Below are 13,824 nucleotides of genomic sequence, written 5' to 3'. Positions count from 1 at the left end.
CACTTGGACAAATTGTTGTTTATCTGGTTGTCACCAAGATGTTACAGCCTTGTAATACTAACTGGACACAAACTCTCTTCTGTTTTTAATTTTTTAAAGTTTATTACCAGCATATTCATTCTTGTAAGTCTTGATGTATTTCTTTATGCCACTTGCCTGACCTAGAATTTCTCAAACTTCTCCCTCCCTCCCCCCATCTCTAGCTTCCTTAGGATTGTTCTCTCCTTCTGAAAGTTCAACATATTGTTGTGGTCTTTTCTCTCTTTTCTTCATTCCTTCATTTATCCCTCCTTCCCTCCACCCCCCTCCCTTCCTTGCTTGCTTGCTTCCTTCCTAGCAGCCAGTTATGAGTGCAAATGTGGTATTTCTGTTTCTTTGTCTGGCTTTTTTCACTTAACATAATTTTCTTCAGACTTGTCCATGTTGCTACAAATGGCCAAATTTCACTCTTTTATACAGCTGAGTAGTATTCCATTGTGTATATATGCCACATTTTCTTTATCCAGTCCTCTGTCAATGGACACTTAGGTTGGTTCCATATTTTGATTATTGTAAATAGAGCTGCAATGAATAAGGGTGTTCAGGTACCCCTTTGACATGATGATATCCATTCCTTTGGATATATACCCAGTAGTGGGATTGCTGGATCATATGGTAGTTCTATCAGTAGTTGTTTGAGAAACCTCCATACTGTTTTCCATAATGGCTGTGCTAATTTACAGTCCCACCAACAGTGTGGAAGAGTTCCCCTTACAACAACCTTGTCAGCATTTATTATTCTTGATCTTTTTAATAATGACCAATCTAACTGGGGTGAGATGATATCTCAACATGGTTTTGATTTGCATTTCTCTGATGACTAATGATGCTGAGCATTTTCTCAAGTACCTGATAGCCATTTTTTTTTTTTTTTTTTTTTTTTGTCTTTTTTGTGACCGGCACTCAGCCAGTGAGTGCACTGGCCATTCCAATATAGGATCTGAACCCGTGGCAGGAGCGTCGCTGCGCTCCCAGTGCCGCACTCTCCCAAGTGCGCCACGGGCTCGGCCCCCTGATAGCCATTTGTATGTCTTCCTTTGAAAAATATCTGTTCATCTCCTTTGCCCATTTTCTTAATTGGATTATTTGTTTTTTTTACTGTATAGTTGTCTGAGTCCTTTGTATATTCTGGATATTAATCCCTTGTCAGATGTATAGTTTGAAAAGATTTTCTCCCATTCCATAGGTTGTCTTTCTGCTCTGTTGATTATTTCCTTTGCTATGCAAAATTACAAAGCTATTATAACCCAAACAGCATGGTACTGGCATAAAAACAGACACTTGGGTCAATGGAACAGAATAGAAAATCCAGGAATCAACCCACATACTTATGGCCAACTGATCTTTGACAAAGGCAGCAAGAACATACATTGGGCAAAAGACTGCCTCTTCAATAAATTGTGCTAGGATAATTGGGCATCCATATGCAGAAAAATGAAACTGGACCTGAACCTCTCACCATATACCGAAATCAACTCAAAATGGATAAAAGACTTAGATATAAGACCTGAAACCATAAAATTGCTAAAGAGAAATTTAGGGGAAACACTGCAAGTAATAGGACTGGGCAAATAGTTTACGAATAAGACCCCAAAAGCACAAGCAAAAATAAATAAATAAATGGGATTATATCAAACTCCTTTTTAAATTTTTTTTAAGTTCTAGCATTTTTTTCTGGATGTTTTGCATTAACATTTATTTATTTATTTATTTATTTTTTATTTATTTATTTTTTTAGACAAATCTAGGAATATTTTATTTCAGCACCCAAATATCTGGACAGCTGCCCCCTCCTTCTCTACTACTACTTGACTTGAGAGAAAGCCTTAGTCAGGGCTAACTGATCCTTAACACCTCTCTTTTTTTTTTTTTTTTTTTTTTTTTAATTTTATTTTGTCGATATACATTGTAGCTGATTAATGCTCCCCATCACCAAAACCTCCCTCCCTTCTCAATCCCCCCATCCCCCCCAACCATGTCCTTTCTGTTTGTTTGTTGTATCAACTTCAAATAATTGTGGTTGTTATATCTTCTTCCCCCCCCCCCGGTTTGTGTGTGTATGTGTGTATGTGTGTGTGTGAATTTATATATTAATTTTTAGCTCCCACCAATAAGTGAGAACATGTGGTATTTCTCTTTCTGTGCCTGACTTGTTTCACTTAATATAATTCTCTCAAGGTCCATCCATGTTGTTGCAAATGGCAGTATTTCATTCGTTTTTATAGCTGAGTAGTATTCCATTGTGTAGATGTACCACATTTTCCGTATCCACTCATCTGATGATGGGCATTTGGGCTGGTTCCAACTCTTGGCTATTGTAAAGAGTGCTGCGATGAACATTGGGGAACAGGTATACCTTCGACTTGATGATTTCCATTCCTCTGGGTATATTCCCAACAGTGGGATGGCTGGGTCGTATGGTAGATCTATTTGCAATTGTTTAAGGAACCTCCATACCATTTTCCATAGAGGCTGCACCATTTTGCAGTCCCACCAACAATGTATGAGAGTTCCTTTTTCTCCGCAGCCTCGCCAGCATTTATCGTTCATAGTCTTTTGGATTTTAGCCATCCTAACTGGGGTTAGATGGTATCTCAATGTGGTTTTGATTTGCATTTCCCGGATGCTGAGTGATGTTGAGCATTTTTTCATATGTCTGTTGGCCATTTGGATATCTTCCTTAGAGAAATGCCTACTTAGCTCTTTTGCCCATTTTTTAATTGGGTTGCTTGTTTTCTTCTTGTAAAGTTGTTTGAGTTCCTTATATATTCTGGATATTAATCCTTTGTCAGATGTATATTTTGCAAATATTTTCTCCCACTCTGTTGGTTGTCTTTTAACTCTTTTAATTGTTTCTTTTGCTGTGCAGAAGCTTTTTAGTTTGATATAATCCCATTTGTTTATTTTTCCTTTGGTTGCCCGTGCTTTTGGGGTCGTATTCATGAAGTCTGTGCCCAGTCCTATTTCCTGAAGTGTTTCTCCTATGTTTTCTTTAAGAAGTTTTATTGTCTCAGGGTGTATATTTAAATCCTTAATCCATTTTGAGTTGATTTTAGTATACGGTGAGAGGTATGGATCTAGTTTCATTCTCCTGCATATCGATATCCAGTTATCCCAGCACCACTTTCTGAAGAGGCAGTCCCTTCCCCAGTGAATAGGCTTGGTGCCTTTGTCAAAGATCAGATGGCAGTAAGTGTGTGTGTTGATTTCTGGATTCTCTATTCTATTCCATTGGTCAGTGTGTCTGTTTTTATGCCAGTACCATACTGTTTTGGTTATTATAGCTTTGTAGTATAGCTTAAAGTCAGGTAGTGTTATGCCTCCAGCTTTATTTTTTTTGCTGAGCATTGCTTTGGCTATTCGTGGTCTTTTATTGTTCCATATAAATGTCTGAATAGTTTTTTCCATTTCTGAGAAAAATGTCTTTGGAATTTTGATGGGGATTGCATTGAATTTGTATATCACTTTGGGTAGTATGGACATTTTCACTATGTTGATTCTTCCAATCCAAGAGCATGGAATATCTTTCCATCTTCTTGTATCCTCTCTAATTTCTCTCAGCAGTGGTTTGTAGTTCTCATTATAGAGATTTTTCACCTCTTTGGTTAACTCTATTCCTAAGTATTTTATTTTTTTGGTGGCTATTGTAAATGGGCAGGCTTTCTTGATTTCTCCTTCTGCATGTTCACTATTGGAGAAAAGAAATGCTACTGATTTTTGTGTGTTGATTTTGTATCCTGCTACTGTGCTGAAATCATTGATCAATTCCAACAGTTTTTTTGTAGAGGTTTTAGGCTGTTCGATATATAGGATCATGTCATCTGCAAACAGGGACAGTTTGACTTCATCTTTTCCAATCTGGATGCCCTTTATTTCCTTCTCTTCTCTGATTGTTCTGGCTAGTACTTCCAACACTATGTTGAATAGGAGTGGTGAGAGTGGGCATCCTTGTCTAGTGCCTGTTCTTAAAGGAAAAGCTTTCAGCTTTTCCCCATTCAGGATGATATTGGCAGTGGGTTTGGCATATATGGCTTTAATTATGTTGAGATACTTTCCCTCTATACCTAACTTATAGAGGGTCTTTGTCATGAATGAGTGCTGAACTTTATCAAATGCTTTTTCAGCATCTATAGAGATGATCATATGGTCCTTGTGTTTGAGTTTATTAATATGGTGTATCACATTTATTGATTTGCGTATGTTGAACCAACCTTGCATCCCTGGGATGAATCCCACTTGATCGTGATGAATAATTTTTCGTATGTGTTGCTGTATTCTGTTTGCTAGTATTTTAGTGAGGATTTTTGCATCTATATTCATCAAGGATATCGGCCTGTAGTTTTCTTTTTTGGTTATATCTTTACCTGGTTTTGGTATCAGGATGATGTTTGCTTCATAGAATGAGTTTGGGAGATTTGCGTCCGTTTCAATCTTTTGGAATAGTTTGTAAAGAATCGGTGTCAATTCCTCTTTGAATGTTTGGTAAAATTCTGCTGTGAATCCATCTGGTCCTGGGCTTTTCTTTGTTGGGAGCCTTCTGATAACAGCTTCAATCTCCTTTATTGTTATTGGTCTGTTCAAATTTTCTACGTCTTCACGGTTCAGTTTTGGGAGCTTGTGTGTGTCCAGAAATTTATCCATTTCCTCCAGATTTTCAAATTTGTTGGCGTATAGTTGTTTATAGTAGTCTCGAATGATTCCTTGTATTTCAGATGAATCAGTTGTAATATCGCCTTTTTCATTTCTAATTTTTGTTATTTGAGTCTTCTCTCTTCTTTTTTTTGTTAGCCATGCTAATGGTTTGTCAATTTTATTTATCTTTTCAGAAAACCAACTTTTTGATTCGTTGATCTTTTGAATTGTTTTTTGGTTTTCAATTTCATTCAGTTCTGCTCTGATCTTAATGATTTCTTTCCGTCTGCTAACTTTAGGATTGGATTGTTCTTGTTTTTCTAGTTCTTTAAGGTGAAGTGTTAGGTTGTTCACTTGCCATCTTTCCATTCTTCTGAAGTGAGCATTTAATGCAATAAATTTTCCCCTCAATACTGCTTTTGCAGTATCCCACAGGTTTTGGTATGATGTATCATTGTTTTCATTAGTTTCAATAAACTTTTTGATTTCCTGCTTGATTTCTTCTTGGACCCATATGTCATTAAGTAGAATGCTGTTTAATTTCCATGTGTTTGTATAGTTTCCAGAGTTTTGTTTGTTATTAATTTCTAGTTTTAATCCATTGTGGTCTGAGAAGATACATGGGATAATTCCAATTTTTTTGAATTTATTGAGACTTGATTTGTGACCTAATATGTGATCTATCCTGGAGAATGATCCATGTGCTGCTGAGAAGAATGAATATTCTGAGGTTGTTGGGTGGAATGTTCTGTAGATATCTGCCAATTCCAATTGGTCTAGAGTCTTGTTTAGATCTTGTGTTTCTCTACTGATTCTTTGCCTAGATGATCTGTCTAATATTGACAGTGGAGTGTTCAGGTCCCCTGCTATTATGGTATTAGTGTCTATTTCCTTCTTTAGGTCTAATAGAGTTTGTTTTATAAATCTAACACTATCTACAACCTAAGGAACCAACAAACAAAGAAACCAAACAGTAAATCAGAAAGCAAGGAACAAAAGACACCTAAGACAACCAAACAACCAATAAAATGCTAGGAATAAATCAACACCTTTCAATAACAACTCTTAATGTTAAAGGCTTAAATTCCCCAATTAAAAGACACAGACTGGCTGACTGGATCAAAAAGCAGGACCCAACTATATGCTGCCTACAAGAGACCCACCTCACCCATAAAGATTCACACAGACTAAGAGTGAAAGGATGGAAAAAGATTTACCATGCAAACAGAAAAGAAAAACGAGCTGGAGTGGCTATTCTTATATCTGACAAAATAGACTTTAAACTAAAAACCATAAAAAGAGACAATGAGGGACACTACTTAATGATAAAAGGACAGATCCATCAAGAAGACATAACAATCATAAATATGTACGCACCCAATGTTAGATGTTTCTTTGAAAATGCATATTGATTTATTTATAAAAATATAAATAAAGATATAGTAAAGGCATGACTTTTGCTGGAAAAAATGTTTAATCTCTTTACTTGGTAGAGAGTTCTATAGCTCTTAAGATTGTTTTGATAATTGTGGTATTCAAATCATTGCATCCTCATTTTCTTTTTCTGCTTCATATCTTGTTTTCTTGGAGAATATTATTAAAACTTTCAACAAATATTTTAATTTTTAATTTCTCCATTATTTCTATCGCACATTTGAAGCTATTATGTTGGATAAATACAAATTTATGACTGTTACCTTTTTGGTGAATTACTCCTTTTATCAAGATTATTGTATCTTTTCAAGTTCTTTCATTGAATATGATGGTGCCTCCTACTATGATTGTGGATGTGCCAGTTGCCTCTCTTATCATTATTGATTTGTTTATCATTTTATTTCCACCTTCTATATCACTTTAGATTTATCTCTTTTGAATAGAAAAATGTGTGTATTTTTCTTACACTTTCTCCACGTCTATCTTTTCATTATTAAGTCTAAGTCTTTCACACAGAGTGTGATTATTGGTACCTTTCTGATTATTTGATTTCTATTTACATTTTTTTTTTTTTACTTTTTCAATTTGTCATGCATTCATTTCTCTTATTTTCTGCTTTGTTTTGTTTTTTGCTTTTTCTAATTTAATTATTTGTTTGTTATTTTTTAGCTTTATGAGTTGGACTGTCGTATCATCTATTTATACTTGTTTAAAGGTTCCCTTAACATTTTAATTTTTATTTAGCTTTAATTTTTAAAAAATGTATATAGTCTGTACATATACCTCACACTGCAAAATATAACAAGTATCTTAGTCTATTTTACTTTCTTCTACACTCAATAGCTACCACGATTCTATCATCTGCAGTTATACTTATGTTGCTTTAATAAACCTTATTTTAATTTATTCTTACTGATCAAACATAGAGATACAATGATGTTTCTTCCATTGCATCCTGTATCCCATTGCTTTAAAAAAAAAAGTATTGTCTTTTTATAGAGGTAAATATTTAAAGCTCTTTTATCATAAGCCTGATGCCTAAAATATTTGAATATTCTATGTATAAAATATCTTCAATATTTTAATAACAAAATTAGAGTTGAGCTAAATATATTATTTTGCATTTTTAATACAAGAGTTTTTCTCAGCATTCTGTTATTGCTCTGCAATTACACTGCACCTAGAGATGAATATAAGAGATATGTCAACATAATTATTACATTCTCATTTTTCCTAAATTCATTTTTCCCTTCTTTCCTGTTTTATCCACCTTTTAGAATTATGGATTTTTTTCTTCATGTTTAGAAATCCTATGTGTATAGATGTGACTTTAAAAAATATATTCAGAAATATGTGTGCTCTAATACTGAGGAATCTCATTCTCACAGTTCTAAATTTTTCAAAATATACTGTTCACTTAATCCCTCTCCACTCTATTTCTGGAAATTCTTTTATATAGATGTTTGGAAATTTTCTCTCTTTTCCCTATGACTCGTTATTTTAATTTTTGTTGTATTTTATTGAAACATTGATTATACATATTTGTGGGGTACAGAGTTGAAAATCAATGTATGTATACAGTGTATCACGGTCAAATCAGGGTAATTAAAGTCTTCATCAAAACAAAACTTAATCATTTCTTTGTGGTGATGACATTTGATCTTCTCTCTTAAAGCCATTTGATAACATGCAGTAAATTATTGTTAATTATCAATGCCTACCTTAACTGTACACCAGTGCAACTTATTTTTCCCACCTGGGTGTAATTTTGTATTGACTAACCAAGTTCTCACTATCCTTCCTCCTCTCTTCCTTTTCCCCCTTTTAGTTACCACAGTTCTGCTCTCTCCTGAAAGTTCAACTTATCATTATTATTATTACCTTTCTTTCTTACTTTCTTTCTTTTTCACTCTCACATTTGAGTTAGGATATGCAGCACTTCTCTATCTGTGCCTGGCTTATTTCACTTAATATAATTTTCTCCAAGCTAATTGCTAATTCATGTTGCTGCAAATGGCAGAATTTCATCTTTTTTTTTTTTTTTTTTTTTGTGGCTGAGTAGTATTCCTTTGTGTATATGTACCACATTTTCTTTATCTAACCATCTGTTCAGGAACCTTTAGGTTAGTTCCATATCTTGGTTATTGTAAATGGAGCTGCAATAAATATGGGAGTTGCAGGTATCACTTCAACATGATTTCCAATCTTTTGGGTATTTACCCACTAGTGGGATTGCTCGGTCATAAGCTAGTTCTATCTGTAGTTGTTTGAGAAGCCTCTATACTGTTTTCCATAATGGCTGTACTAATTTGCATTCCCACCAACAGCATAGAAGGGTTCTCCTTTCTTCATTTCATTGCCAGCATTTGTTATTTTCTGGCTATTTGATAATAATCATTCTAACTGGGCTGAGATGCCATCTCAGCATGGTTTAGATTTGCATTTCACTGATGATTAGTAATGTCGAGAATTTTTTTGTATTCCTGTTGATCATTTGTGTGTCTTCTTTTGAGAAATGTCTATTAAAAACTGGGCTCCTTTGCCCACTTATTAATTAGATTATTTGTTTTATTACTATTGAATTGTTTGAGTCCCTTGTATATTCCAGATATAAACCCATTGTCAAATGCATGGTTTAAAAATATTTTATCTCACTCTGTAGGCTGTATTTTTGCTGTATCCTTTCTTTTTTGATGCAGAAGCTTTTTACCTTGACATAACCCCATTTGCTTTTTTTTTTTTTTTTCTTTTGTTGCTTATGCTTTTGGGTTCTTATTCATAGTCTTTGTCCAGTCCTACATCCTGAAGTTCTTCTACTGTGTTTTCTTCAAATACTTTTATAATTTCATGTCTTATATTAAAGTATTTAATCCATTTTGAGTTAATTTTTGTATATGGCAAGAGATAGGGGTCAAGTTTCAGACTTTTACACATAGATATCCAATATTCTCAACACCATTTACTGAAGAAGCTGACCTTTCTCCAGTGTATATTCTTGCCACCTTTGATGACGATGTAAATACATGGATTAATTTCTGGGTTCTCTATTCCATTCCATTTGCCCATGTATCTGCTTTTATGTCAGTACCATACTGTTTTGGTTACTATAGCTTTGTAGTATCATTTGAAGTCAGGTAGTGTTATGCCTCCAGCTTTATTTATTTACATTTTTTGCTCAGGATTGCTTTGGCCATTGGAGATCTTTTGTTGTTCCATATGAATGTTAGGATTGCTTTTTGTATTTCTGTGAAGAAGGTCATTGGTATTTTGATGGGGATTGCATTGAATCTGAAGATTGCTTTGGGTAGTAGGGTCATTTTTACAACATTAATTCTTCCATTCGATGGACATATAATGTCTTTCCATTTTCTGTGTGTCCTCTTTAATTTTGTTCACCAGTGTTTTGTAGCTTTAATTTTAGAAATTTTTCACATTCATTTCTTTATTCACACACACACACACACACACACACACACACACACACACACACACACACACGTAGCTATTGTAAATGGGCTTGTTTTCTTTATTTCTTTTTTGGCTAGTTTGTTGTTGGTATATAGAAGCACTACTTATTTTTGTATATTGATTTTGTATCCTACAACCTAACTAAATTCATTTATCACCTCTAAGAATTTGTTGGTGGAGACTTGGTTTTTTTATACATAAGCTCATGTCATCTGCAAACAGGTACAATTTGAATTTATCTTTTCCAATTTGGATGCCCTATATTTCTTTTGACTGATTGCTCTGGCAAAAACTTCCATTACTTTATTAAATAGGAGTGGTGAAAATGGGCATCTTTGTCTTGTTCCTGTTCTTAAAGAAAAAGCTTTTAGCTTTTCTCCATTAAAAATGATGTTGGCAATGGGCTTGTCATTTACGGCTTTTATTGTGTTGCGATACTTTCCTTCTATAACTAATTTGTTGAGAGTCTTTATCATGAAATGATGTTGAATTTTGTCTGATGCTTTTTCTGCATGTATTGATGTGATCATATGTTTTTTTGTCCTTCATGTGATGTATTACATGTATTTATTTGGGTATGTTGAACTATCCTTGCATCCCTGAAGTGAATTCCACTTGATCATGGTATTGTTTTGATGTGGTGTTGAATTGTTTGCTAGTATTTGGTTGAGAATTTTTTGCATCTATGTTCATCAAGGATATTGGCCTGTAGTTTTCTTTTTTTGTGGTGTCTTTGTCTGATTTTGGTATTAGGGTGATGCTAACATAGAATGAGTTTGGAAGAATAGCCTCTGATTGGACTTTTTGTGATAGTTTGAAAAGAATATGTACTAATCCTTCTTCAAATGTTTGGTAGAATTCAGCAAAGAATCCATTTGGTCTTGGGCTTTTCTTTCTTGGGAGATTGCTGATTACTGATTCAATCTTATTTTTCATCATTGTTCTTTTCAGGTTTTATATTTCTTCTTGGTTCAGTTTTGGTAAGTTGGATGTGTCCAGAAATTTATCCATTGTCTTCAGATTTTCACATTTGTTGGAATATTGTTGTTCATAATAGTCTGACTATAATAGTTCATAATAGTAATGACTCTTTGTATTTTAGTTGTATCAGTAGTAATGTCTCCCTTTTCACTTCTGATTTTTGGGTTTTCTCTGTTCTTTACTTAATTAGTCTAGCTAATGGTTGGTTATTTTTGTTTATTTCCACAAAAAAAAGCTTTTTGTTTCATCAGTCTTTTGTATTTTTTTTTCTTTTGATCTCTATTTTATTTAGTTCTACCCTAACCTTTATTATTTCTTTCCATCTACTAAATTTGGAATTGGATTTTTCTTGTTTTTCTAGTTCTTTGAGGTGTAGCATTGCACTGTTTATTGGAAGTTTTTCTATTTCTCTGATATAAGCATTTATTGCGATAAACTTCCCTCTTTGTAATGCTTTTACATCCCATAGGTTTTAGTATGATGTGCTTTCATTTTCATCTGTATCAAGAATTTTTTTTGATTTCCTGCTTAATTTCTTCTTTGAGGAGCATATTGTTTAATTTCCATGCATTTTTACAGTTTCTAAAGTTTCACTAGTTATTGATTTCTAGTTTTATTTCACTGTGGTCTGAAAATATACATGAAATGATTTCAGTATTTTTTAATATGCTGAGACTTGTCTTGTGGCCTAGCATGTAATCTATATTGGAGGATATTTCATATGCTGATGAGAAGAATATATATTCTGTAGTTGTTGGATGAAATGTTCTGTAGATGTCTGTCAAGTCCAATTGGTCTGAAGTATAGTTTAAATCAAATGTTTCTCTGCTGATTTGTTGTTTAGATGTTCTGCCCTTTGCTAATAGAAGGTTATCTGGGATATATTTGGGGAGTTTTTTTCCATCCCCCACTTACTAGCTCATTAACTTTTCCTTAAACTTTCCATCTTGCTATTCAGATTATTTATGATTTTTTTTAATTGGTAAATAATATTCATGACATACAAAGCTGATCGTCACCCCTTGTGCCCAAGATGTGAAGGCCAGATCCATACTGGCAGCATGCCCCTAACCACAAATTGCATTTCTACCCCATGTCCCCCACCCAATTATCCCCAACCTCCCTCCACCTCTCCCTAACCTCGCCCCCCAACTCCACTTTGTAGCCCAAGGTATGTTCTCTCCCTCTGCAAGTCTGATGGACCACTGTGGTCTTTCTTTCCTTCCTTCTTTCTCTCTTAGCTCCCACTTACAAGTGAGTACATGTGGTATTTATCCCTCTGTGCTTTGCTTATTTCACTCTACATAAGTTTCTCCAGGCTCACCCATGTTGTTGCAAGTAGAGAGAATTTATTTCTTTTGTAAGGCAGAGTAGTATTCCATGGTGTATATATACCACAATTTCCTTACCCAATCATCCATCAATGGACATTTTTTGGTTTACCAAGACTCTCTTCTTTTTGTACTTCTAAGTATTAATGTAATTTTTTATCATAAACAAAGTTCATTAGTTTCAAGCCAGAAAATGGCATATTGTTTCTTTTAGAAAACATGGCATCCCAATTATGAAAGAAAACTCTGTCTCCAAGATAGCCCTCCTTCTATAGAACTATAGAATCTTAGTAAGAACTTCTCAGTCCTGTGTTCATGCTATGTATAATTCCTTAGAGCTGAAAAGAAATTTTATTTTAATACTTTTAAATTGAGATTATTGCTAGTTTCTAAGGATCATGTCTGTGAGTCAGGCTTCCCAGTCCAGAGACAATGGCCCCGATGGAATGGAGCCCGAAGGTGTCATTGAGAGTAAGTGGAATGAGATTGTTGACAGCATTGATGACATGAACTTCTCTGAATCCCTTCTCCATGGTAGCTACACCTATGGTTTTGAGAAGCCCTGTGCCATCCAGAAGCAAGCCATTCTTCCTTGTAGCAAAGGTTATGATGTGATCTCTCAAGCCCAATCTGGGACTGGAAAAATGGCCACATTTGCCATATCAATTCTGCAGCAAATCGAATTGGATCTAAAGACCACTCAGGCCCTGGTCCTGGCACCCACTTGAGAATTGGCTCAGCAGATACAGAAAGTGGTCATGGCATTAGGAGATTACATGGGTGCCTCCTGCCATGCCTGCATTGGGGCACCTATGTGTGTGCTGAGGTGCAGAAGCTGCAGATTGAAGCTCCACATATCATCATGGGTACTCTTGGCCTTGTGTTTGATATGCTTAACCAGAGATATCTACCTCCCAAGTACCTCAAGATGTTTGTTTTGGATGAAGCTGATGAAATGTTAAGCCGTGGGTTCAAGGGCCAGATCTATGACATATTCCAAAACCTCAACAACAACACTCAGGTGGTTTTGTTGTCAGCTACAATGACTTCTGATGTACTTGAGGTGATCAAGAAGTTCATGTGGGACCCCAGTCAGATTCTTATTAAGAAGGAAGAGCTGACCCTGGAGGGTATCCGCCAATTCTACATCAATATCGAACTAGAGGAGTGGAAGCTGGACACACTTTGTGACTTGTATGGAACCCTGACCATCACCCAGGTGGTCATCTTCATCAACAACCAAAGTAAGGTAGACTGGCTCACTGCGAAGATGCATGCCCGAGACTTCACCGTCTCTGCCACGCATGGAGATATGGAACAAAAGGAAAGAGATGTGATTATGAGTGAGTTCCGTTCTGATTCTAGCAGAATATTGATTACCACTGACCTGCTAACCAGAGGCATTGATGTGCAGCAGGTTTCTTGAGTCGTCAGCTATGACCTTCCTTCCCACTAACAGGGAAAACCGTATCTACAGAATCAGTTGCGGTGGAAGATTTGGCCGTGAGGGTGTGGCTATTAACATGGTGACAGAAAAACACAAGAGAACTCTTCAAGACACTGAGACCTTCTATAACACCTCCATTGAGGAGTTGCCCCTCAATATTGCCGACCTCATCTGAGGGGCTGTCCTGCTACCTGGCCCTACCCAGGGTTCAATCCTGGGTGTTGAGGAGCAGCAGGAGGAGGGAGTGAAGGGAGCCAATAGATGGACATCTTGTCCTTTTTTTCTTTTCTTCTTTGAATAAATGTCACCTTTTGAGGCAAAACAAACAAACAAAAAAAAACCTCAAAAACAAACAAACAAAAAAACCTGAGATTATTTAAAAACCTCAGCATAGAATATAATTTGTTTCCCTTTTTTAAGTTTCAAGAATTCTTGTGAAACTTCAATAACCCATTTTTGGCTGTTTATACAATAACATAGTGTTAAGGCTTA

The 13,824-nt window shown here is 35.3% G+C and overlaps 1 pseudogene; it reads left to right on the top strand.

The window, feature by feature from the left end:
• The first annotated feature begins 12,283 nt into the window (after positions 1-12,283).
• LOC134370914 (eukaryotic initiation factor 4A-I-like) lies at positions 12,284-13,528 on the top strand (annotated as a pseudogene).
• Positions 13,529-13,824: the final 296 nt, after the last annotated feature.

Source organism: Cynocephalus volans, chromosome 2, assembly GCF_027409185.1.
Source record: "Cynocephalus volans isolate mCynVol1 chromosome 2, mCynVol1.pri, whole genome shotgun sequence".
In the NCBI taxonomy this organism is placed as follows: Eukaryota; Metazoa; Chordata; class Mammalia; order Dermoptera; family Cynocephalidae; genus Cynocephalus; species Cynocephalus volans.
Note: the sequence above shows the minus strand (reverse complement) of the source record. Positions and strands in the feature narration are given on the sequence as shown.